General features: G+C 42.5%; 1 protein-coding gene across 1 annotated transcript in view; it reads right to left on the reverse strand.

Moving 5' to 3' along the window:
• TMEM266 (transmembrane protein 266) overlaps window positions 1-15113 on the reverse strand; it is a 124968-nt gene extending 109855 nt beyond the window's left edge. The window contains exon 1 of the mRNA XM_053594190.1: window positions 15037-15113. The gene's annotated coding sequence lies outside the window, so the exon portion shown is untranslated. The remainder of the gene's footprint in view (window positions 1-15036) is intronic.
• Between the last annotated feature and the right edge of the window lie 10869 nt (window positions 15114-25982).

Here is a 25982-nt window from a genome sequence, read left to right on the forward strand (position 1 = left end):
GTGCCTATAGCTCAGCGGCTAGGGTGCCAGCCACATACACCGGAGCTAGAAGGTTTAAACCCAGCCCAGGCCTGCCAAATAACTATGACAACTACAACTAAAGAATAGCCAGGCGTTGTGGTGGTGCCTATAGTCCCAGCTATTTGGGAGGCTGAGGTAAAAGAATCGCTTAAGCCTAAGAGTTTAAGGTTGCTGTAAGCTGTGATGCCATATTACACTACAGAGGGTGACACAGTGAGACTCTGTCTGAAAAAAAAAAAAAAAGAATTCTGGATGTGGATGTTGGTGATGGTTGCACAACAGGGCACTTAATACCACTGAACTATATGCTGAAAAATGGCCAAAATGGTCAATTTTATGTTATATATAGTTTACCACAATTAAAAATAATAAAGAAAAAATTATTCATATATAGGTATGTATATATTCATAACAAATCTGAAGGACAGGCACAAAAGGTAAATAATAATTATAGGAAGTAGGATTATAGATGATTTTTTTATTGTAAAAAGTATTTCTAATCTATATATTATGTAAATTATGTAATTTATGTGATTTTTAATGCATTTATATAATAAAAACACATACAAAGCCATGTGTGTATAAATCTTAAACCTAGTATGGCAGTAGTATACAACTACAAATAAAACCTGGAAATAAAACATGTGTCAACTTTAGGCCTTACTACTGTTGAGTGTGGTGAATTTCAATGGACTCCACAGGAAGGGCACATTATAGGGGCCTTTAATCTAAATATAGAAGTGTTCAGGTTTTCAAATGCAGACTCAGTTGAAAATGTGGATTTTACCTATCTGACACAGGCTGATCTTTCCACAGATGAACAAGCTATTGCAAAATTCTCAATATCTCTTCAATGTGTCATTTGGTGATGTGGTGTCTTTTGACATAAACCAAGCTACAAAGCTACCTACAGTGGATAATAAAGGGTTTCAGATGTACTAAGGTTTTCTTCTGCCAAATGCCATTCATCTATGCTTGACTCTTCCAACAAATATAACTGAAGTACAATTTGTAAAGCCAGCTCACTGTGTGCATTATTTTGTCCTGCTGTTTTGAGGTACTGCACGGTGCAGAGAACTAGAGAAATCATTCTGGGATACCTCAACTATAAAGCCCAGTCCCACCAGTGGACAGGAGAGGATGCCAGGACCCAGAAAAATAAAGTGACTTGTACATAATCACACTCCTAGTTTGTTTGTGAAAAAGCTGGGACTAGACTCTGGAAATCTTTTTTTTTTCTGAGACAGAGCCTCAAGTTGTCACCCTGGGTAGAGTGCCATGGCATCACAGCTCACAGCAACTTCTAACTCCTGGGCTCAAGCGATTCTCCTGCCTCTGCCTCCCGAGTAGCTGGGACTACAGGCGCCTGCCAAAACGCCCAGCTATTTTTTGGTTGCAGCCATCATTGTTGTTTGATGGGCTTGGGCTGGATTCGAACCCACCAGCTCAGGTGTATGTGGTGGGTGCCTAAGCCGCTTGAGCCACAGGCGCCAAGCCTAGACTCTGGAAATCTTGATGCATTAATCTTGGTGCTTCTTTTCAAAACTTGGAATGTCATCTTTGGAAAAGGAGAATAACTATTTTTTTTTTTTTTTTTTTTTTTGTAGAGACAGAGTTTCACTTTATCGCCCTTGGTGGAGTGCCGTGGCGTCACACAGCTCACAGCAACCTTCAACTCCTGGGCTTAGGCTATTCTCCTGCCTCAGCCTCCCGAGTAGCTGGGACTACAGGCACCTGCCACAATGCCCGGCTATTTTTTGGTTGCAGTTTGGCCGGGGCCGGGTTTGAACCCACTACCCTCGGTATATGGGGCCGGTGCCCTGCTCACTGAGCCACAGGCGCCGCCCAAGAGAATAACTATTAACAGTTATAAGAAGAAATACCCTTATTTCTCTTCAGTCTTTGTCTTCAAATTGGTCCCACTGTCTCTCTCTTCCCTACCCTTCCTTGATCACCACTTGGAAAGACTCCAGAGCTTTCTGGTTACACACAATTTTAAGAACCACCTTGATTAAGGCTAATTTGTAGGGCCAGGCCCGGTGGCTCACACCTGTAATCCTAGCACTCTGGCAGGCCCAGGCAGGTGGATTGCTTGAGCTCATGAATTTGAGACCAGCCTGAGCAAAAAGCAAGACCCCCGTCTCTACTAAAAATAGAAAAACTGAGGCAAGAGGATCACTCGAACCCAAGAGTTGGAGGTTGCTATGAGTTATGAGGCCACAGCATTCTACCCAGGGCAGCTTGAGACTCTGTCTAAAAAAAAAAAAAAGCTAATTTGTAGGTGTTAAAAAAAATCTCAGCTTGCCTAAATCAAGTCTTCAACCTCACACCCAGCTCAGAGATCCTTCCTTCCTGCTAGATGACCACAGTTGGATGTGTTGCTGTGGGGAAAGGGATGGATCTGCTATTTCTCTCGTCCTCTTTGTCTTCCACTACCCACCACTTCCCAGGGTTAGTGATGGGCCAGGAGTGGGGGAGGCCAAAGAATAAAGTCAAGGGGCAAAAGTCTTCACATGTGACTGCTGACTTCCTTGGCTGACAGCACTCTCCAGGCTGCAAGTGTCCAAATGCTGAATACTCCATGGGATCCAGCTATAGTTTCTCAAGAGGTCTTATGGGAACTTCTGCAGGGCCTGAGTCAGGGTGAGGGCTGCCCTTGGAGCACTCTCTCTAGGCTGGGAGGAGACAATCCCCTCTCTGCCCCCAGCTGGGAGAGGTAGGGACAACCATTGTACTCTTCCTCACACTCTGACCAGTGACTCGACTCCCTTTGAATGTCTAGTCTTTTCTTCACAGAGGCTGTAGGTGGGTAAGGGTGGCTAGAACAGCTCCCCAACCTTGTATAAGTCTTGAGGGGCAGTGCCTAGCTGTTCTTCTTCAGCAGGTGGGAATACTGACCACCTAGCATCTTCACAAAATATCCCATTCAATGTAACAGGAACCCTGCATGCTTTTGCAGGAAGGAGGTACTTCTTGCTTTCGGAGCGGCTTGAGACATACAAAGAGGAAGAAGCTGCTGGGAAGATCCTGGGGGAGAAAGGGACCTATCCACAGGCCTCTGGGGAAAGGAGGGGCTGCCTCTAAAGACAAACCTCCTCACTCTGTGAAATGTCAAGGCTTCTGAGGAAGAGACTGAGAGTAGCTGCTTCCTCAGAACCAACCAGACCAGGTGCATCAGGGTAAGACATAATCCTGGCTCTGCCCTTCACATACTGTGTGGCACTGACTAAGCGCGTTCTTCTTTCTAGGCTCCAAACTCCCATCTGGAAAATAGGGGGATGACACATATTTGTTATTTTGGCTATCTAGCATTAGATTACTCTCCCTATTTGGAGGAATCCCAAGATAGGTGGCTGGCAAGGTCCCCTGCCCCCCATTATGGAAGCCAAAGGGGTGGGGGCAGACAGTCTCTCTCCCCACCCCTGCTATGTAGCTCTAACATGGAAATGTGACCTAGACTCAGCCGAGGACTTTGAATCCTTCATAAGAATGCCTAGCTTTAGTGGAACAAGAGTTCGGGGAGTAGGGTAGTAAATGTGGACTGGGGATGGTCTGCCCAGAATATGATAGTCAGGCCCAGTGCCCAGGGCTCTCCAGCTCTGCCTGGCCACACTTATTTTCTGAGATGGCTCTCTAATATCTTATTCTATAGAAATGCCATGTTCTGTCATAAATATATTAGCTTGGCTTACAAATCCCATGTCAATCTCTTTCTTGTCTCCCTTTACTTTTAAGGCCAGAAAGCAAAATACTAAAATTCTGAGACTCCTTAACAATAAAAAGTAGTTATGTGACACAGTTCTGATTAATATAATACATAAGTCCCTCACCCCACATGAAGGCAATACCTGGGGAGGAAAAAGCTTTCATGTTTTGCCTTCATTTTTCCTCCTTCCTAACTGGAATACAGATGAAATGCTTGGAGGTGAAGCAGCCTTCCATGACCATGAAGAAAATGGTAAACAGAACCTCAGCCTCTGATTGGCATCCCTGAGCAGCAGGCCAAGCTCTGGACTGTTGCCTTGCGACTTATTACAATGAAAGTAAGTTATCTACCTACTTAAGCCAATGTTTTCAGATTTTCTTACTTTCAGATGAACATATTCCTTCCTGATACACTTCTCAAAAACTTGATGAAAGTTTAGTTGAGAATGGTATTTACATTATACAATATTCTGTACTTTATAAACTGTTGTAACTGCTTAAATTCATCAGAGGAGTTTAGTTGAGAATGGTATTTACATTGCACAATATTCTGTAGTTTATAAACTGTTGTTAACTGCTTAAGTTCATCGGGGGAGGCTTGTATTGTTTACCGCCAGAGACCGGTAGCTCTTGAGGATTCCTCCAGCTATGATATTCCATCCTTATAAGAAGAACATTCCTTTTGCTGAGCAAACTCACATCACCAACAGCATTTACAACTTGATCAAAAAGAACTAGTGGCCAGGCACAGTAGCTCAGTGGCTCATGCCTGCAATCCTCCTGGCACTCTGGAAGGCTGAGGTGAGATGATGGCTTGCATTCAGGAGTTCAAGACCAGTCTGAGCAACAGAATCTCCTCAGGAAAAAAAAAAAATAGAAAATTAGCCTGGCATGGTGGCTCGTGCCTGTAGTTCCAGCTACTCGGGAGGCTTGAGTCATCCTTGAGGAGTTTGAAGTTGCAGTGAACTATGATGACACTATTATACTCTAATTGAGTGACAAAATGAGACTCTGTCTCAAAAAAAACATTATTATCCTGCTTGAGATGGCACATCACGGCACCAGGTCCTCTACTCTCTCCTGCCTTCTCTGTCCTCTGACTCATTCCCTAAACCCAAGGGCCAACCCTCCCTAGCACAACCTCACAGAGCTACCTGACTAGATGGCTGACTTATAATTTTCAAAAGCAGACAGATTCCTGCTAAGTAGGCCAAATCTGAGTTGAGTGTGACATATTTGTAAAATATTTTAGTAGTTTGGAAACTTAAAGCTATTTTGTTTGTATGTGTCAGTGATCCTCACAACAACCCTATGACAGGGCAAGTGTACGGACCCTGATGCTCACAGAAATGATGTGTCGTGGGGTCAGAGCACTGTAAAACCTGAGGAGGTGGGGAAAGGGGAATGCACATTGTACGAGCAGTCATGGTGCAGGACTGTATGCTAGTCTGACACTAACCAGCAGCTTGACCTCTGCCAAGCCTGTCTGGGTCTGGTTTCCTCACCTGTACAGTGAGGATGCTGGATGTATTAAGTTGCTCAGGCTGCCATAACAAGATAGCATAGACAGGGTGGTTTAAACAACAGAAATATATTTTCTCACAGCTCTGGAGGCTGGAAGTCCTAGAGCAGGATGCCAGCACAGTCAAGTTCTAGTACTGGTATCTTCCTGGCTTGCAAATGGCCACATCCTCTATGTCCGCACATGGGAGACGGATGGGGAGAGAGAGAGAAAGTGTGAGCGCTAGCTCACTTAACCCTAATTATCTCCTGATATATTGGGAACACTAAGGGTTAGGGCATCTCTCTCTCTCTCTCTCTCTCTCTGTGTGTGTGTGTGTGTGTGTGTGTGTGTGCAGGAGGACACAATTGAGTCCATAACACTGGATATGATCTTTGGAATTCCTTCTACCTGTCAGCAGTCTGAAACACTGCAGGTGCTCACAATTGTCTCTGAAATTAACAACTCTGCATTGCTTCCTTGATTCAATAAACTGCACAAGATTCATATCTAGACTATATGTAGGGTGCATTTGGGGGATCTTCTGTGTATACTTTCCCTTCTCTAAAGCAATTAACAAGCCAAAGGTCATCTTTGGCCAAAGCAAGTCTCTCCCAGGGTTGGGCTAAAGTTTTTCAGAAAGCATGTATTAAATTGTCATTTTTAGTCTTGGGGTAAGGTATGAAATTTCTGCTACTGCATTTAGAAGAAACATAATGATGACTGTCAATTAGAGGTAGGTTTTAAATACCAAGTCTACAGTGAAATTTTCTAACCGCCATGAAGATTATGAGCAATCGTGGCCTTTCACCACAAAGTACCTTGTCACTCCTACTTTATCCCTGAAGCACCTGAACAGCTTTATGGTCAGAAGCAGCTTCTGATGGGGAGCTGGTCAAATATAATTTCCTCTAATCATAATCAACTAAAATTTCTCTAAAAACATTAATTATTTTTGGTTTAATATACTTATTTCCAAATGTCTAAAACCATTTTTAGCACTAAATGCAATGCCAAAAAAAGAAGAAAAACTCCAAGGATGATGGTAACAGTCCCAGTATTGTTGCAGCCAGACCCGAGAACTTTAGGAGTAAGATGGTCTGAATTTCTGTAATTATTTTGTGTATCTCCTTATTTTTGATACACGTATAATCTATAACTATTGTAGACACTAAATTTTCCCTCTTTATGGTAGTAAGTTAGACCCCAAATTTACCTTTCACATTTATTGTAATCGTCATCTTCATGTGACCCAAACTGTCCAAGCTGTGTATTCTACAAACTAAAGAGATGACGAGTTTTCTGTACGGGTCCGGTAGAGCAGTGGTTCTCAAATGTGGTTGCTTCTGCATCCGAAGGGACATTTGGAAATTTCTGGAGACATTTTTGATTGTCACAGGTTGGGGGGATAGTGATGGTGCTATTATCATGTAGTGGAATATCTGGGCAACACACAGGACAACACACAGGGCAACACACAGGACAGCCCCCTTAAGAATCACCTACTGGGGGCGGCGCCTGTGGCTCAGTCGGTAAGGCGCCAGCCCCATATACCGAGGGTGGCGGGTTCGAACCCGGCCCTGGCCAAACTGCAACCAAAAAATAGCCGGGCGTTGTGGCGGGCGCCTGTAGTCCCAGGTACTCGGGAGGCTGAGGCAAGAGAATCGCTTAAGCCCAGGAGTTGGAGGTTGCTGTGAGCTGTGTGAGGCCACGGCGCTCTACCGAGGGCCATAAAGTGAGACTCTGTCTCTACAAAAAAAAAAAAAAAGAATCACCTACTGTTAGTAGTGCTGAGGTTGAGAAACTCTGCTACAGAATCTCAAGATGCAAAGAACATGGTCCTTAATGGCTTCCGGGGTTAGAGAGATAGAAGTTGTTACATGGGCAGCACAACCCTGGGACATAGCAGATGCTCATGGCCCCAGCAGGACATAGCAGATACTCATGAAAACACAGGCCCTCTTTGCCATGACAACCCAGAAAGCCTAATGGGGTTAACTGTTTTTTGTTTTTTTTTTTTTAATGACTTCCTTTTTTTTTTTTTGCAGTTTTTGGCCTGGGCTGGGTTTGAACCCACCACCTCAGGCATATGGGGCTGGGGTTCTACTCCTTTGAGCCACAGGCGCCACCCCAAGGGTTAACTGTTTTTTTAAGTAGGCAGCCCCTCTTTTGTGTTTCATTCAACTTTAATGTCCTCTTCACCCAGGAAGAGGACGTGCTCCTGAGCCACTATGTTCTAGCCCTGCTTGCTTTCTCCTTTCTCAGGGCAGTAAAGAGAAAGCAAGCCGGGCTAGAACGTAGTGGCTCAGGAGCACGCCTACAACAATGTCTGAAGGGCTGACAGCTTTGCTACCTCACCCTCAGAGCTCATTTTAACTCTGAGGATAGTGAGTTCCAAACACTTTAAAAAATCCTAACAGCTTCAAAAGTTGGTAGGATTTCAAGCTACTTTTAAAAGTATTAAATTATTCCCTGTGCTCCCATAATTTTAATGATTTCTATATATCCCTGCTCATTCCAAAAAGGTTCTAACGTGGTTAACTCTCCCTGTGGTGCTGACTCAATTTTCCCATATCAAGATTATGTAGGTTCCAGGACTGATCAATATAGGTTCCAATTTAGGAGGAAAAAGAATTTTGGAAGAACCAAGTAAAACTATGATGTTTGGCAGTTAAAAGACATGAGTTAAATTCCCACTATGTGTAAAGTACAGTGCTAAATGCTGACGAAGATATTTTTTTAAAGTATAAATCACAGCTGGTGTCCTTAAGTAATTTATACTCTGTCTGAGAGAGATAGGCTCCGTGCCCGAGGGAGGCTGTGTTTGATTACAAGGCAGTCTGTGCCTGTTTTCTCCTGGGCAGGGATGACCCTGAGTGCTCCCCCCAGCCTGGTCAAGGTGATCGAGGGGGGACTGGATGGACAAAGGCTCAGAAGTGGGCCCACACTGGGAAGAGTCAGGGCAGTAAGTAAACTATTTAATAAAAGGGAGCTAAATCATAAAGGTTGTGATTGCCAGAGCTAGGAGTTAGGAGTTTCATTCTGAAGATAAAAGGGAGCTTCCGAAGGTATCTAAACAGAATGTTATGACAAAAGTTGACATTTCTTGAGTGCTTACTCTTTAGTAGGCAAACTCATTTAATCTTCTTCCTGACAACCCTATGGCATAGCTACTCTTCTTCTCCCCATTTTACTGATGCAGAAACTGAGGCACAGGGGGATCAAATAACTTACTCAAAGTTACACAGTTAGCAAGTGCCAGAGCCAGGATTCACTCTGAGCCACTTTTCTAGACTGCCCCTAAATATGTTCTATTGAAGGGATTAGAACACAGACCAGAAAGATATGACACCGTTAGGGAGGAGCTGCCAACAGAGAGCATTTCAAGGAGTCAAGGAAGTCAGTGGGGTCAGATGCTGCTGAGCCATCAGGAACGAAACCTGAGAAATGCCCGTTGGATTTGTGATTAGGCATCACTGGTGACCTTTAAGAGTTCTGTTTCAGTAGAGAAGATAGGACAGGAGCTCCCTGTAGGGCATCAAGAGGGGAAGAAATAGCAGATAGCCCTGGTTAGAAACTGACAGTGTAAAAAAGGGGAGAGCTAAGAGAGAAATTTTCGTTTTTTCATATGAGATTCTGTTCCAAAACAATGGAATCTTTTCTTTATTTGGAAAATTGCAATGTGTTTTACCTCGTTTCTTTGCCTTGATGGGGAAAACTAACACATTTTAGTAGTCATGGTTAAAGGAGAATTAGCAAGAGTCATAGAAATTGTTTTTCAAAAACACTGCATCAAATTCAGGTAAAATGCAGATATTTAACTATTTCAAAGGATATCACTGTAGGAGATGGATATTTGACCATATACATCATATTGGCCGGACATAATGGCAGTTTTGTAACTAGGGTGGGATAGTGTAGGGAACTGTAGATGAAATAAGTCTTCTTCAGACTCATTTTGGCCCAAGGGAGAGCCTTCTAAAGCACTGCATGCATTATGGCTTGACGCTGAAATCTGCAGAACAGCAGCCTGGCTGTCCAAAAACCTGGGCTGCAAAGGGCAAAAATACTTCCTAAAATTCTTTGTTTTAATGAGCTGTGAGAACTGGAGTTATCAGCCTCTGTCCTAGCTACTGAGCAGTTTCTATTACAAATCAAAAGCAGTTTTAGGGAGGCTGTATTTTTTGAAGGGGAAATCCTCTCTTGGTAGGTAATTTGGACTGCCTAGGGCAGTAATTAGAGCCACCCAGAAGAGAGGACAAGTGAGAGGAGGGGGGAGGGGAAGCAAGAGGAAGAAGAAAAGGAGGGGGGGAGGGGTGGAGAAAGGGGAGGAGAGGCAGGAACATGGGAGGGGGAGGAGGAGACCAAGGCAGCAGTAGCCATGGTTCTCCAAAGCTTCTTCCTGTAACCATAGCTCCCTTCAGCACCTCAGTGTAGTCCATTCTAAAGTGTTCTATGGTTGAATCAGTCCCCAAAGTGCCTAGGACGCTATAGCAGCCCAAGAATTGCTGGAAACAACAGAAGTGGGAAAGATGTGTATATATGAGTTTGGGACTGCTTGGGCCAAAGGACTCTCTGGCTGTGATGCTTCTCAGACACATGAGGTAAGTGCTTTGACAATGAACTCTCAGATCCTGGCTTAAACAGGGACGTGATGTTTAAAATATGCAACAGACTAATGTAGGCAGTACAGTGGTTAACCCACCTGTGTGAACAGCCAGCATGAGGGATCATAGATTCTTTATCTTTCTAGGGACTCAGGCCACTGGGAAAGTTGGTGGCTGGTTGAAGGAGTCCAGGACTTTTCTCCTTAGCAAGTCTTCCAAAACATCATCATCCCAATACAGGGACCCCCCACAGCGGTCTCTTCTCTATCCCAGGCCATCTCCCCTGTACCCTTTGCTGCCTCATCATACACCCCAACCTTCAGTGACTTTCCTTCCATCTTTACAGAAGCCGACTCAACCTGGGAGGTTCCTCTGTCCCCAATACTAGCAATCAAGATCTCTTCTCTACTTCCCTTACTGTTCCCCTGAGCAGCACATAAAGTCTTTGCATTTTATCGGTTTCACTGCTCACTACAGGGAATGGGAAGGGCTAACAAAGACAAGAAGTGTGGGAGGCTGGAAAGATTCAAGATGCCAAGTGACTTGTCAGTTCTTTTTCCACAGCATCAGGGTGAAGGGAGTGAACAAAATAGACAGAATGCCTGTCTCTGGAGCACTCATTCTGTGGGGGAGACGGACAATAAACTTAACAGCTAATTAATACAGTATGCCAGGAGGTGCTAAGAAAACACAAGACTGGGAGGAGGGACAGTAATGCCTGTGGGAGAGGGGTAGTTTTAAAGCAGTGTTTGAGCAAAGCCTAAAGGAGGTAAGTGCTAAGGCCCTGAGGCAGGGGGCTTAGCAAGAAGGCTGTGTGGATGGAGCAGAACAGGATGAGAGGCCAGAGAATACTTCATCCTGCAAGCAGAGTATGAAAAAGGAAAGGCTCAGAGTTTGAGCTACACTGACCTGGGCTCAAATCTTAGCTCTGCTCTTTATGCCATGTACCGTGGGCTCCTCTCCTCTGTAAAGAGTTGACCACAAAGAGTCATTGGAAAATGATATGGGATGTGAAACTATCACAGGACATGGCACATGCTGACTTCCAAACCACCAAACATCAGTTCCCTTCGTCTTCCCCTGGTCACTGGGCTCCTCTCATCTAGCTCCCATTGCGGTTGAATTAGAGGTATCTAGAAGTATGTCAGTCAAGGGCCTCTAGAAGGTTCAAGATATTACCAAGTGAAGGAAAACAAACTGCAAAACTGTATGCATATATGTAGAGTATTGTTGGCAAACAGAAACATTTTAGTTTCCATATTCAAAAATCTGGAGGAATCCATACCAAACTATTAATGGTGGCTATTACTAAGAGGTAAGATTACCTTTTGATTACCAAAATCAAACAAAGATTTTGACCACTGGGTTTCTATCTCCTATATGTTGGAACATTTTAACAATGAGCACAAATGATATATGCAAACAGAAATCACAACATAGGCTAATATTGATGTAGGAGAGTGGATCTCCTTGTCCTGCCCAATATTAGTACTGAATAGCCTCCATCTCATCCCACACCCACACTCAAGGCCAGCCTGCTGTGATCCAACTTTAGAAATTCTTACATCTTCTCCATAGGGAAACTGAGCACAAAAGGGTCAAAGGGAACTTTAGCGTTCTCAGATGAGACCTAGACCACAGGAAAAGGTCCTGCGATCAGCATGCTTGGCCAGCATGTGTGAATTGTAACTGATTCTGCTTGAAAGGTGATAGAAAGTGAACTGCTTTTTAAATAAGATGAAAACCCTTATACTGTGTCTGCCAGGGAGCAAACAAAGAGACTGATGAAAATCAAGTATTTCAAAGTAAGCTGACTATGAACTTCTTTTGTGATACAAGATTGTTGATACTGGAAAAAAAAAAGTCATTTCAAAGTACTAAATTAAGGGATACTACAAGAAAGAAACTACATTTCACAAATAAGTAGCTTACAAGGTCCCTCAAGGAAAGACAAATATCCCAGTTTCCAGTGTCATACTCAACAATGTAATAAAATGTGCATAATAATCAGTCACCACAAGACATACAAGTGATATAGCTTGGAAAACTTTTGGTCCTCCCTCACCCCCCACAAAAAAAAACCCTTGGTGAAAGGAATAAAAAATAATGCTTAAGCATCTATAGTTGCCCATATGGTTTTTCCAAGTTTCAATATATTTCAAGAAAAAAAATGTAGTCCAGAAAAATTTTTACATTCCCTGAATTGGTCTTTACACCAAAAAGTATGCTCAGCTCTGCATCAGATGAAATGTTGCTTGAATGGAAGACAGCAGAACCGTCCATTTCTTGAACTCCTTTCAATCATGAGATTCCTGACTGAAGAAGACAGTGATGCTTCTCATAGAGAAAACCATTTCCTCCCCAGAAATCAAGCAACACTTCTCTTTGTTTTCTGGTTCTTCCCCAGTAACATCAGGACTCATCTTTTTTTGTTTGTTTTTGAGACAGAGTCTCACTATGTCACCCTCAGTAGAGTGCTGTGGCATCACAGCTCACAGCAACCTCTAACTCTTGGGCTCAGTGATTCTCTTGCCTCAGCTTCCCAACTAGCTAGAACTATAGGCGCCCCCCACAATGCCTGGCTATTTTTTTTTTTTTTGTAGTTGTCATTGTTGTTTAGCAGGCCCAGGGCAGATACGAGCCCACCAGCCCCAGTGTATACGGCTGGCACCCTAACCACTGAGTTACAGGCGCTGAGCCAGGACTCATCTTGAGTTTATCTGATCATAGACTAGAAATCCCCAGGGCAGAAAGATCCCATCTCAGCATTTCCATAAGTGCCATCCAATGTGCTCTTCCAAAACTGAATGCTTTCTATGAAGCAACAATGCTACACAAATTGCTTTACCACCAACAGAACACAGTATAATGGAAAAGGTAACATGGTGCTCCAAAGCCAGTCATATTGTCCAAGGAACAAAATAGAGCTTTAAGAAAATCTACGAGAGAGTCTTATACTCCTACTTAATGTTATTGATCAATTTATAATTAAAAGCTCTAATTTGCGAGGGATATGCTTTTCAAATAATTTTTGTATTCACCTGTACTTTTTTCACCACTATCTCAACCATGTGACCTGAGTATAAATACTAGTAGCTCCACTAGGTAAATTTTCCATTGATGCAACTATAGCAATTTCTAAGTCCATAAGAACTGCCAAGAATGTGTAGCAAAATCCAATAGTTGCATTCTCATAATGTACTTGAAAAAAATGTTAAATACACAGCTCTTCTTGACTGCCCAAATTCCAGTAAGTTCAAATGAGTAATTGCTACAATTGTAGAGAGACTAGATTATGGTCCATGGCTGGTATGGATTCCATTTAGGCACTCACACACATGTGTGATAGTAATGTTGCTCTGATGACTGGCAGTGACACCAGAAGATAGTGTGCAGGGCAGCAAAGCAAGAAGGGCAGGATGGGATGCGATAATGGAAAATAGGAGTGATTCATTCTACCTGATACATACACACTTCATAGGTTTAAGTCTGAAGTGAATCAAACTTTCTGGACTTAACTGCTTGTGTGGGAGAATGAAATGGAAGCACCTCTCGGACCTCACTTTTTATAGGCTCAGTGCCACCTTGAAAAATTCCACACAGATCCATTCTGAAACAACAGTTTTTCTTACTGGAAAGCCACAACATTGGTGTGGAATCTGTGAAGTGGAAAATCAGACCCAAGCCAGTGTGTTCATGCATAAGCTTGATCTTAAGGAAAAGGTACATGGAGCCATAGCACCCAGGTTAAAGGTTACCGCCAGTAATTCGATGCACTTGAGCTTTCATTCTTATCCTGTCCCTGACTGTGTGACCTTGGGCAGGTTGGTTAACCTTTCTAAGTCTTAGCTTCTTCATCTTCAACATGGAGATAGAAGGTCTGTTGTGAGGATTAAATAAGATCATGCACAAATAGCTTTTAGCTCATACCTGGTACACACAAGCATTTAAGAAATGTGTCCTTGTGATTAGATGTGGCACGTTGACTATACTTTAGAAACAAGAAGCAATTACAGTCCAGCTGTCACTGATAACCATTTTCACTTTATGCTTCTAGGTCTTACAATTCTTTTCACCACAATATTTTGGGGGGTGGGGGCGGGAAGGTAAGCAATCATATAGATCCCACTTTTCTGACTACTGCTCAAAGCAAGGTGAAAAGCCAGGGAAATAGGTAACATACACACGAAAGAGAAATTCAGTCTTTGTGATACGATGTTTTAGGTGCATGGAATATAAACAAATCATATAATTTCAATCTATAATATCAGGGGCATCAAATCATAGGTAGGTTTTATTTTAAAAGAAACAAAAGCCAAGCAGCATTAAAGACGATAGAAGGAACCCACACGGGCCTATCACTATTTCAGTGTTGGTGTCTATGAAACAGGGATTGGTGGGCTAGATTATGAGGGGTTTCATGGGGTCTGACTTCCAACAGGTGGCTAGCTTTAGTCATCTTCAAATGCAAAACCTTAAAGAGTTTGAGTATGCAAGTCTCAGAGATTCTGTTCAAGGCCTTCTCTTCACTATCAAGGAGAAAATTTTCTAGGTTTAAGCCTCCCTGGCAAGTTAGCAAGCAAGGAACTGTCTGCCGTATCTTGCACCTGTCCCTTGAACAAGATTCTGGCCTGATGGTGAAAACCCACCATCGTTTCCAGACAGCCCATCCTGCCACTAGGCCATCTCCCGACAAACAGGGGAAGCCCACTAGGAAGTGGTCACGACCAACCAAGCCACAAATCCCCAAGGGTGTGGGATTTCCACCTCTATACCACTTCTGAAAACCGAAAATAGACGCCCGCTTGCCGCGCTGCAATGGGGTTCCCCCCAGCAGCACCGACACCCCCCCGCCCCGGGCTTGAATGTTTTATTAATAAATGCAAGATGGCACACGAAAGCAAAGAATGGGAAATAAGGCATCTGCGGCTGGACCCGAACCAGGGCAGTTCGCAAAAATTATGAGAAGCATGTGACAAGAAGCAGGTCCCCAGGCTAGAGCTGAAGCCCAGGGCTGCCCCACGCATCCTTGCCTGCCTTCCCGGGCCAGGGAGATGAAGGTCAGCAGCAAGATCCCAGCCCCCCCGGACACGCACCCTGCAAACCTTGACCGGCCCCCAACCCCCCCCACCCCCCCGGCCACAGGACTCAGGCAGTGAGGTAGGGGAAGCCCCGGCCGCAGCCAGCTATGAGGACACATACCTGCTGCCGGGACTCGGGATTCTCTCGGCTCTGCGGCGGAGCCGGCCGCGGCTCGCGCTCCCGGGGCTCCCCTCTCCGCCCCCCGCCCCCTCGCGGCCCCGCTCCCTCCGCCCCTCCAGCCCTCCGCCCACCGCGCTCGAGGGCGCGCGCGCGGCCTCGCGCCGGCCACTCGCCCGGGCCCGCGCCTGCGCCCTCGCCTCCCGCCGGCCGCGCGCGCGCCCCGGACGCTGTGGAGAGGCCGCGCGGCTGTCAAGGAAACCGCGGCTTTTGCTGGCTGGGGCTGGCGACCGGAGCCGGGCAGGGGGCGGGCAGGGGCAGCTGCCCGTGCTTGAGCGCAGCCGCGCGGGCTTCGTGGCGTGGGCAGGCGGTGGCGGAGCGGGTCGGGAGCCCGAGGGTGTGCCTGTGGAGCGAGGAGGGGGTCGCTCAGGAAGGTCTGAGGTGGAGGCGGGCGGGGCAGAGAAGCAACAAGTGCGGAGGCAGCTCGGACCCGGCGAGGAGGCGGGGGCCCGCCCGGGGTTTGCGTACAGCCGAGAATGGGAACCTGCGGTCTCTTTGGTGCAGCGCTTTGCAGCTACCAGAGCCCTTTCCCAGGTTATTCAGTCTCATCCGCACCGGGCGCCCCGGAGGGAGCGAGCAGCGCGCGGTGCCCTCTGCGTTTGGAGGCCCCTGAGGGGGAAACACCTTTTTTTCTGGCCAGGGTCATAGCAGAATCAGAGACCCTCAACTCCTGTCTGGGAGAAAAATACCTATCGGTACATTCATTTACCGATAGGCATTTTTATTAGAAAACCCGAGCCTTGGCTCAGGCTGCTTGAAGGACAGTGTTTCGTATCCTTTCCTTTTCTTCCTTCTTTCATTGTCGCACTCTTGAGGCTACACATTTCCCCCGCTCCCAAATCCCCTTTCCGCACGAAATTCTAGTACCACGGATATACCGTGCACTTGCCTGGGTACTGTGTGTGCATCTGTGCTTTGTATTTAAGAAGAATAAGATTTCGCCCCTCGGAGGTGACATCGCCCCAGCCGAGAATGCTTATTCTAGGGCCATGGTTCCTAGTTAGCGGGTGGGGTAAGTGGTCACGGAGCAATCTAGATGCACCCACAAGTATGTAGGCTCAAAAAGTCCTCGCACAAGTATGAACAACAACTTGTAATGTCTGCAGGTGCTGCTGTGAGCACAGTTATTTAAGCAGCTTGTGGATTCGTAGTAGCTTTCTTCTCCATCAGTTATTGCTAAAGGTACAGACAGCCATTTTCCTATGAGGTCTTGACATTTTTATGTTAAAATACTTGGAAAGATTGAAACCTTCATTTCTAGGGCTCTGTTTTCCAGGGTGCCTCTTCTATATTATTTTTATCTGATTAGGTCCCATTGGGCTTCCAGGAATGTTCTTTGTCTTTCTTGCCTCCTATCTAACCTCAGTTTTTCTAATTAAATGATGGAAATTGTAAAGTTGAAAGGCTTCGAAACCCACCTCATGGAACTGCCCCGCAGTCTTGGATTATACTTTTCTTAAACACAGGACCATCTAGAGTCCTAGAGAGTGTCTAATTTAGGACAACTGGGAAAAAGGTAAAAATCTTCAGGCCCTACCTCATCTGTCAGGCTTTCTTACTCAACTGCAATCTCTAATGGTGGGATTTCAAAGGGAAAAATGTCCTTAAAGGTGATATTTGTAGAAGCTATGTGAGTTGCTAGAGGATTTTTTTCTTCTCTATTTCTAGAAGAAAGAAAGGTGGACTGGAAAGGATAAAGTGGGGATGAGTTAAGGAAAATTAATGGAGGATCAATGTTGGGAGGTATAATTTTCTGACAGTTTTCTGCCATGGTAACATTTCAGCTACACTTGAGTTATAAAAAGCCTTGGCATAGCTTGCCCAAGTAGTTATTCACTCCACTTTTCCCCCACTAAGTAGAACTCTACTTAAGATTAGATTAAAACCATTGAAAATCATCCAGTCACAATACTAATTAAATATTAGAGTAGGACAAGTATTTTGAAACTTGCAGAAAGAAATCGGAAGACTACTTTGGTTTGGGTGGAATCTTGTATTCTAATACAGTTTTTTTCAATTCAGGTACATGCTACTTCAAGGGAACTTTTTTCCTACAATGGCTTGCTGTAAAGACCTGGAGAAATCTATTTGAAAATTACATGATAACAACTTTTACTGATGTATTTTAAGTGTGCTTTTAATTCTTTTTTATTTTCTTTTTTTTTTTTTTTGGTAACTTGAGTTTATGGAAATTGTAGGTGCAGCCATTTTATTAATATGTTGATGTAGTGTGAAGTCAAAATAATCTCCAAACATTTGTAATTTGTCCAGCTCTATGCTGCCCCCTTGTGGTGTCTCACTTCAGAGCCCATACCCAAACTAAAATCTTCACCCTTTGTTCTTTAGGGCAGATCACCAACCTTTTTGACACCAGGGACCAGTTTCATGGAAGACAATTTTTCCACAGACGGGAGTTGGGGGAATTAGATTCTCGTGAGGATGTGAAACCTAGCTCTCTCCCATGAGCAGTTTACAGGAGGGTTTGTGCTCTTATGAGAACCTAATGCTGCTGCTGATGTGTCAGGAAGTGGAGCTCAGGACTCAAAGTGCGTGGTAGGGAGCAGCTGTAAACACAGATGACGCTTTGCTGGCTCACCTGCCACTCACCTCCTGCTGTGCAGCCCTATTCCTAACAGCCCAGGGACAAGTACCCATCCATGGCGCAGGGCTTGGGGACCACAGCTTTAGGTACTGAAAACTTAAATCAGTGGTAGACAAGAAGCCATTCTGCATTCTCAGAATGCAGTTCTGTCCTTAAGGCAGATCAGTCTAGAAGCCCTGTGAAGATCTACCACAGACCTCATGTTCACTTGCATTGTTCTCAAACTTACCTGATCTATAAGAAGCACTTGGAAACACTTTAAAAAATCAGATTCTGGGGACTTGCCTCAAACCCCTTGAAGTCTAATTCCAAGGGATCTACATGTGATTTTTATTTTTAACTGCTCCAGGTGATTCTTATTGATAGGAGAGGCTGGGGAATCCCAGAGCTATAAATAGTACAGGTGCTGCTTCAGTAGGCTGCAGGTGACTAATGAGAGGGAATTTTGTAGGTGAAGGAGCTTCCCAGCAACAGGACATCATGGGAGCTATATAAAGCAGGAGTGACATTGTGGGTTTAAACCTTGTGTAGTCACTTCCTTGCCAGATAGATCATTTCTGCTGTAATTGGTGTGATGTTACATACCAAGATGACGTTTGAGGTAAGTGAGATTTTCTTTTGGTTAAAAAGACTGCCTTTTCAAGAGTCCCCAGATTCACATAAGCAGAATTTTTTTTTTGATTGAGACAGGGTCTCACTTTGTCACCCTTGGTAGAGTGCCGTGGCGTCATGGCTAACAGCAACTTCAAACTCTTGGGCTCAAGTGATTCTCTTGCCTGAGCCTCCCTAGTAGCTGGGACTACAGGCACCAGCCACGACACTGAGCTATTTTTTTTTCTTTCTTCTTTTTTTTTTTTTTGTTTTTTTTTGTTTGTTTAGCATAGCAAGTCTGGGCTGGGTTTGAACCCACCATCCCTGGAGCATGTGTTGGGCACCCTAAACACCAAGTTACAGGCGCCCAGCCCTAAGCAGAATATTTTTGCATTTTTTGCAGCTGGGAGATTATGGAAGGGCACATTAGAGTTTATTTTGATCCTGTGAATGTCTGAAAGACTGATACTAGAGTTAAAACTTTGTTCTTTTGAGGTTGTTCTTTGTAATAGTAGACCATAAGAATTTGGTGCCGCATGATTTGTGAAATTGGAGTAACACCCAAAGTCCTTAAATTGTTAATATCTAGGTAAACATTAACGTTTTGAAAGATCTTCTAAATGTTGAATTATAATACAGCCTCACTTATTTGGAATGTTCACGGAGAAAGCCAATCTCAGTAAAAGCTTGAAAAATAGAATAGATTTGATTTTGCATGATATTTATTTTAAATTTAAGTACTTAGAATAACTGCTAACAAAGCAAGTTTTTTAAAAAAAATCCTCCTGAGATGGCTTTAATGAATAAATATGGTTGCCTTGTAAATAGCAATATTCATGTGCCTATAGTCTGTATGGATACATGTACAATACAAAACACAATACCATGCACTTGGTAGTTTGCTCTTAATAAACGTTAATTGTAAAACAGTTTTTCTCAAGTGGTTTAAACATATTTAGTGCAGCAAGCCCATCTTTAAGGATAATACTTTAAGGGCAGATTTTGCCTTAAGCAGTGGCATAACCAGTGAGGCAATCAGAGGAGTCACCCTGGGTGGAGGCAATAATAATTCTCATTATCTGTAGAGAATTTAAACTATAATAAACCCACTAAAAACTTTATCTGCTTTTCATTATCAATACTTTTTATGTACAAGTATTTCTAAGCAGTGTTAATGGTGAACTAGTCCTCCATAAAAAATCTCTTGTGGGTCTAGGTTCTAAACAACTTCTGTGGTTTCTGTTGTTTTAGTACTACATGTGTAAACTTCAAATTAGCATATTTTAATTACCTTTAATAAACATTATATTCTACATGGAAATTAATTTAGAGAATTCCCACCTATACAATTGGCCTTCAATAAACATGGACTCAGCTTTTGTTTACATTTCCGAGGAAATTTATAAAATTCTGGGATAATTCAAGACTTTGGGCCCAGTTCACATCTACAACCCCATTGGCCCACATCCCTGTATTTAAACAGTAGATTCTTCACAAACATTGGCAATACAGTGATTGTAAACATAGAAGTTTAGCATAGAACTTGATTACTTAAACATTGTCATTTATGTGATCACTTGTCTGAGTTTTTGTATGTAAAATTTGAGAATAAAACAAAGTACAAATTCTGACGTGTAATATTTTTAGTTGGCAAGTATTAGTTTTTGTTCACAAATTTTACTTCATACATGAAATTATTCTTGTAAATTAAATTCAAATAATATCTTTAACGTTGAAATTTATTCTTCTTTAGTTTTGAAGTAAATGTTCATTTAAGAACAGATCAAGAAAATAAGAGCTCGTTGTTTAGTACTGCAAATAGGCCACTATGTAGATATAATTTTTTTCTTCCTTTTAAAAACATTAATTCCATTACATTTTTCTTTTTTGTACTATCCTATGTATTTTATATTGACATATAAATAGCATTAAATGAAGAAGAATTTTTACTGTCAGTTTCTTCCCTGGCTATAATTGCTTTATTTCACAATCATTATTAAAAATATTGTTATCACACAGAAGACAGGGTATTAAGAAATGATCCCAGCTTGGCGCCTTGTGGCTCAAGCAGCTAAGGCACCAGCCACATACATCTGAGCTGGCAGGTTCGAATCCAGCCCAGGCCCGCCAAACAATAATGGCTGCAACCATTAAATAATTTTTTGGCTGCAACCAAAAAATAGCTGGGTGTTGTAGCAGGCGCTGTAATCCCAGCTACTTGGGAGGTAGAGGCAAAAGAATTGCTTGAACCCAGGAGTTGGAAGTTGCTGTGAGATGTGATGCCATGGCACTCTACCCAGAGTGACAGCTTAAGGCTCTGTCTCAAAAAAAAAGAAATGATCCCTCTGTGTGTCAGATAGTCTGAGTACATCAGTGGGCCCAAATGATGACCTAGTGAATGGTATCCAAATTTTAAGTGTTTTAGTATGTGTTATATATTTGGAATTTTTGTGTACTCCACGAGGAACTGTTTCTTTGACACACCATGTGCTAAAATTGAATATCAGCGATTATATACATGTGTTTTAAAACACAAAAATGATCCAATGTTCCAAGTCTAGGACATAATTATGCTCTAAAACCTAGCAAGTACATATCCATGTGTTTATTTGATAGCATCCTAATTGAACATTTAGCATATTGAATATTTAATGAATGTTTACAGTGTGTGGGATACCATTCTCTTTGCTTTACATGTATTTTTTCATAGCAATCCTGATTGGGAAGATATTCTTATTATCAATCTCATTGTACAGATGAAGAAACTGAGGCACAGAGGGATTAAGTAGCTTGCTTAAAATTGCACAGCTAGTAAGTGTAGGAACCAAGATTCAACCTTGGGTCTGACTTCCAAGTTCAGCTCTGATGCCTCACTCCCTCACGTATACACAAAGCTGTGCCTTAAAAAGTTTGAGAAATTATTAAGTAGTAGGAAAAACATTCTGGATTTCAGGGTTCCACCTATAATTCATTCTGTAACTTTGAGTAATGCAAGTAAGGGAATGTCTTGGGTTACAAATGAGATAGTACTGTGGAGAACTATGAAGTTATGTTTTGAGCACAGAAATAGTGACGTATAGGCAGCCTCTGTGCTATCCATGTCTCCTACATGGTAAACTTGCATTTACCAAGGGAGGCCGTTAAAGTAGGTCCCCAAGTTACAAACATCTGACTGACGTTCAACTCACACTTAGGAATGGAGGTTAGTAGGTAAAGGTAGCTGTTCCAGCTTACACACAAATTCAACTGAAGAACAAATCTACAGAACCTATCTCATTTGTAACCTGAAAACTACTTGTGTTTTATCCAGTTTATTTCATTGTTGACCATGTGACCATCATAACATGTTTACTTTTTCTGGTTAGTGAAATACTCTTTAAGTACCTACATGTTAACATTGACAGAAATTGAATTGTAGACTTTTAATGTATCATTTATGCCAAGACTAGAGAGAGGGATGGGAGGACTTGACTACTTTATATGCCCCTAAGAAGATCAAGGAAATGGCTCAGAACACCCTAATTATATAAAAGTGACATAAACAAATACTATTATAAATTTTTATTCAAGCCAGTTGTTAGAATGCAGCAATTTTTCAGAAGTTTATGGTCTTTCTGTAATCATTAATACAAATAGTGAATGTAAAAGGTTTAAGAATAAAACATGTTTTACAACTACGAGACATCAAAACTTTACCTTCAAATTCAATTATGCTGGTTTCTTTATTTTTTCTAGTTCACTTTTAGTCTGTTAGATAAAAGTCAATCATAGAATCATAAACATTTAGAGAGCTTCTAGATGAGGACTGTTCCTCACTTCTTTCCATTGGCCCCCTTATTTCAGAGAAAAAGGAAATAAGGATTGAAAACCTGGAAAAGGCACTTTGTGATCTAAAGAGAGAACCAGATTTTTATTAGCGTGAACTGCACAGAAGTGAAAAATAAATCTAGAGTAAAAAGGGTTTGTCCTCAAAGAAATGAACTTTCTAGTAGGTATGGTTGATGGGTGGGACAGAGGAAGAAGACTGAGAAGTTGAAGAATTCATTGTAAAGTGAGTCTGGTTAGGGTTTGAGAATGAAGGTGTGGAAATCAGAGGCAAAGGAAAAAAGAGGCTTTTATTCATGGAGGTGAGCAAATAAAATGAAAATGAAAGGAGCATTTGAGTAGGAGGGGAAGTAGACACATGTTAGAGGAAAATCAGGACCATTAAGATGTGTCTCTATAAATAAGGAAATATGAAGGATCACCAGTTACATATACTGAGGAAAATGGGGGGATGATAATTACCCCAGGCCTGAGAAGGGCACACACGTGTGAAAAGTAATGCGGCTAATTGGCCCCCTTATTTCCTTTTTTATTTTTTTTTTTGGCCAGGGCCGGGCTTGGACCTGCTACCCCCGGTGTATATGGGGCTGGTGCTCTACTCCTTGAGCCACAGGCACCGCCCCGGGCCCTTTATTTCAGAGATGCTTTCTTAGGACACTGTTCAGAGACCTGTCTTCTTTAGGTGTTAATTGTAGATTGATGTTTCTAGGCTTCAAGGACATAGGAAATCTCTAGGGAGACCTAGGTATGAGGGATAACTGAGAGAGTGGTTGAGTGGGGAGCATGAGGATTTTTTCTCTTTTACATTTCTATACAGAGCAATAGTGTTTTATAGGAGACATGCATAATTCAAGAATATTTCTGGAAGCGAAGAATGGAAAGTTTGATATTGCCATGTGGCAGCAGCTTAAAAGAGTTTATAAATCACACACTAAACAGCTTTGAGACTGATTCTTGATGAATTATTAATTTGGGGGAATTTGGTGTTACTTTGAATTTAGCATATAAAGTGAATATTATCAAATCATTTTATATTTGCATAGAATGCAACCATATGCAATTCAATTTTTTCAGTTAAGAGTAATAATGACAGCTAATACTTGATGCATGCTTCCTATGTTTAGCTACTTGACACGTATAAATCCATTCTATACTTAGATAACCCTGTGAAGTAGGTGCTATCATTCTGTTCCCTCCCACCCCAGCTCTCATGTACTGATGAGAAAACTGGGCAGAATGATTTTTGTGCGATGTCACACACTCATTATGGGGTAGAACATTGTCTGTAGAACTGGGATTTGCACTGTAGTTTTCTGGCTCCATAGCCCATGCCCCCTGTATTGTATACCTATACTATGTACCTTTTTGTATATGAAAAATATGAGTTGAGGATTGCTTAGAAACTATTGTACTTTGGTTGGTGCCTTGAGTATATTTATAGGTGGCTCAATTTATATGAAATAAAGTGGCTTTTGTGAGCTGCTAACATGGAATAAAAATGGATTTATTGCTTTTATCAACATTGTAAAGAGAGCGGTTTAGCCAGGCATGGTGATGCACGCCTGTAGACCCAGATACTAGAGAGGCTGAGGCAGGAAGATAAGCTTGAGACCAGCCTGGGCAACACAGGGAGACCCCCAGAGCTCCTGGCAGGTGGGGACAGAAGAGAAATAGGTTCATGCCAGTACACTCAGTGATTTGAAGAGTTACAGCAATAGCCTGGGGCAGGCCAGTCGCTGTTATTCAGAAGACCACATACGGTGTGGCAAGGTATTCACCGTAGTGGATTTACCTCAGTCTTTGAAACTTGATCTGATCAGTAGTGTCCTATAGACTACTGATTAAATTAGTCTACCAACCTTATAAATTTAACATGTAATGCCAGAATGCGAATTTATTAATATCTAAGGAGATAAAACTTACATAAACCAGATGAGCCAGGATGATCAGGGTATTTTCTTCCTAGTTGGAAAACCAAATTATAATCAAGAGCTATCTTGGTGAACAGCAGGAACCCTCAGTATTTTTCAGGTTTTTTCCTTCTATGATATCTATTTTAGAAATTCCACAAATATTTCATCAATAATAGCTGCTATTGGTATATACTGTCAATCTTTAACTTATAAATAGCTTCCACCCCTGTCCCCCTACCACCAGGGCCTCTGCTACCATAGAAACAGTTGTTAATAAACATGGGTATTTTAGAGAATATGTGGGTTCAGAATTGAGGGAAGGGAAGAGTCTGTGGAAAGCAGAATTTCTCGCTGAAGGGTGTTAATTTTGGGGATAGACTCCTAAGTAGAATGAGTTTGCTTGAGTGGGGATTCTTTACCTAAAGTACATTTCTATAACACTGTCTGAGGGACTCCCCCTACCCCCTACCTCTGTTACAGTGTCAGAAATTTCACCAAATAGAGATTGGTTTCTTAAAACTAAAAGTATCCATGTACAGCAGATATCTTAATGTGCATTACTGATTATTTACCTTCTTTTTTTAGGGCAACAATGTGCCTAGCTTCAAGCAAAAAACCATGACTAGTTAAAGCTAGTCATGACAATCCCATTCCCCTTTGCCAGTAATTTGGAAGGGAAGTTAGGGAAGGCTTTTGCTTTACCGATAAAGAGGGCATGGGTGACTGGTACTCTCCTTGTTCCCCTTTCTCTGTTCATTAAATGTACACGTGAAGCTTGGAGCTACAGCAGCCATCTCGCAGCTGTGAGGCTGAAAATGTGATTCCAACAAACTGAGGGAGGACCATGGAGGAGAATCCGAGACACTGTTAAACAGCAATTGCAACCTTAGTTTGCCTCCTTCCAGATATTATGGAAAAAGAGAAGGAAAGGAAAGTTGTAGCCCTTGATATACAATAGCAAAGTATTTGATTAACTTGTGTCTGCTGTTCTGTGGAAGGCTGATTCTGTGAAAATGGAGGCTATAGCATTAGGAGAAATAATAGGAAAAATTTGGATTATTGTCATATATTCACTATGCCTTGCGACTTTTCATTAGGATCCTTTGAAGGGTGTGAGTGAACTCAAATTAGCACAAGAAAGCACATACTGGGAAAAATACAGCTGCTTTAGCTCCTACTCTAAATTAACAAAGAGCCTCATAATTCAGAATTTTACAGGGGTTAATGGGAGTACCTCCCCATGTAAGGTTATTGTTAGAATCACCTCAGGCCTATTATGACTTCAGAGATCAGCCGCAAAGAGATGGGAATCTCCAGGCCTAAAGATCATCTGGAAACATTAGTTAGATATGGTTATTCACATAAAGAATTGATCTAAGGCAAGTAGGACAGAAGTTTGTTATGTATTTGAGGGAACTGTATTACAAAGCTAGCAACTAGTTGTGATAGTTTGTACTCCCTGAGTGATTCTTGTCTCTATTTGCCTAAATCGAACCAATGTGAAATTAGATACAAGAGCTGTGAAGCCCCTGGGAAGGACATCCATTTCAAAACCTACCTTAGGTGTGGCCACAGAGAACAATGAAGAAGCAGATTCTCCAGAGACTCAAACTAGGACCTACCACAGTGACTAACCAAGGAGTTTATGTTGTTGCTTGCCTGGAAATCAGCAATTTATGTCCAGTAATGTGTGGTATGGACTGTGGACTGTTGACCACTGTATACTTTCCATTATCCCCTTTTCTGAATGGCAGTTTTTATTGAGGTTGCTCTGTTCTTTCTTTTTCACAGCTTTGTTATGGGAGGGGGTGGTTTAGAGACAGATAACTTATCTTTTAGTTGTAAAGATGGTCAGACAAGAGTTGCCATATCCAGACTTGATAGAGCAAATAGAAAATCACCCCGAGATGCTGCTTCAAGCTGGATGCAGTAATTGGACGAGTTAGTGGGGTTGTTTT

The sequence above is a fragment of the Nycticebus coucang genome, chromosome 6 (assembly GCF_027406575.1).
Source record: "Nycticebus coucang isolate mNycCou1 chromosome 6, mNycCou1.pri, whole genome shotgun sequence".
Taxonomy (NCBI): Eukaryota; Metazoa; Chordata; class Mammalia; order Primates; family Lorisidae; genus Nycticebus; species Nycticebus coucang.